This window comes from Protobothrops mucrosquamatus, unplaced genomic scaffold (genome assembly GCF_001527695.2).
Source record: "Protobothrops mucrosquamatus isolate PMUCROS unplaced genomic scaffold, P.Mucros_1.0 scaffold4811, whole genome shotgun sequence".
Taxonomy (NCBI): domain Eukaryota; kingdom Metazoa; phylum Chordata; class Lepidosauria; order Squamata; family Viperidae; genus Protobothrops; species Protobothrops mucrosquamatus.
In genome coordinates, this window is record NW_015390701.1 from 7,567 (window position 1) to 9,257 (window position 1,691).

The following is a 1,691-nucleotide window of genomic DNA, read 5'->3' on the forward strand; positions in this document are numbered from 1 at the left end:
GAGACCCATAATCCCCCATATTTGGAGAACCCGAGAAGACGACTTGCCAAAAGACTCAAAAGCGTTCTGAGTGTTACGCTCAAAAAGATAATTTCATTTTTAGTTACAAAAAATCCTCCGCTTAACACCAATATCCCCAACTTTAGTGCTAATGTTCCTTATTATGTCATTAACTTATAAAGCACTTCTAAAAAAAAAATAGCAAAGAGAGGAAACCGCTGCCCCTGAGGCTCACCACACAGAAAATAAACATCCTGAAAATAGCACTGAAGGGTGAGGCGACCGAAACATTACCTGTGAACTTCCTTTGCAAATAAAAATAAATAAAAAAATATTTAATATCCCCCCCCTTCTTTAAATTTCAACTGTGACTATAGCAGGCCACGGCTAACTGAGATTTAAAGGAGGAAACATCTTGATGGACTTGATCTACATCCCTGGAAATCTGCTCCAGAGAGGGATATATACAAGTTGTGTATAGGAAACGACAATATTCGAAACTGTAGCATTCTGTTTGGCAAACTCAATTCTCCCAAGATGCCTTTTTGGTTTCTACTTGCTACTCTTTGTTTATCAACCAACTTTTTTCTTTCAGGCATACCGTGTTAGATCTTAGCCTGCTGGCTGTATTAATTTTATTTCTAATGTGGAGTCCTTGGTGCTCTCTAAACGTGGCTGTTTCCTTGCAGCCGTTTCATGACTCAGCTAGGTCCCATCGTGTTCATCAGCAAACCCCACTCCATTCTAGCACTGATGGTGTTATCTAGTTGGGTCATGAAACGTCTGCAAGAAAACAACCAAGCTCAGAGAGCACCAAAGACCCCACAATTCCACAATGAGCTACAAATAGTCTCTTCTATTGTGTTTAGGATGTCCGTCTTCACGCTTTTCTTAAAACATCGGCGCAAAACACTACAATTTCCCTTTGACAAGGGCCAGGCCTTCATTCCTTAAATCTGCCACACCAAATCATCATATGGGAGACACATTTGCATCCAACGAACGACAGTAACAACCCAAATCGCACCGTTCACGTTTTGATCTGGCAGTCACAATTTTAGAAAAGGGCTCCCTTTGAGCAAAGGAGTGGGAGGACAACAAAATAGGACACGATCGTGCTTCTAAAATGGCTATGAAAAAGGGCAGCAGCCATATAGCCATAGCGCGGTAGGGACAATATCCAGGGAGAACAGGTGGTGGCTATCCAAGAACATCTGGAGACCGATAGATCTCCTCCCCCTGCAGTCTGCAAAATAATGGAAAGACAGAAACCCCCCCCCTCAACAGGCAGGCAATATAAATATTTATAGAGAGTGAAAAGAAATGGGAGGGGGAAAAAACACCAGACCAAAAAAAAAAGAGAGAGAGAATGTAGGTATTTAGCTTTTTTTCCCTACAAAATGCCTATTTTGATGTCTCTCTCCTTAAAGGACAAGGTATGAATTGGGTTTCTTTTGGTTGCGGGGGGCTTAAACGATACTGAAATTGTGAGGACGGGAGAGTTTTACTTTCCGCCTTCGGACAATGGCCAGGGTTACAGGTAGAGAAGATAAATCACCCTGCTAATTTTAGCAAAGTTACGTCCCCGCCGCAGAGGTTGGGAATTGCCTGCTTATATGGCAAAACATCAGCTAGAGGAGGCATGAATGATGGAACTTCCCAAGAAGATGGTGGGTGCATTTTATCAAGTT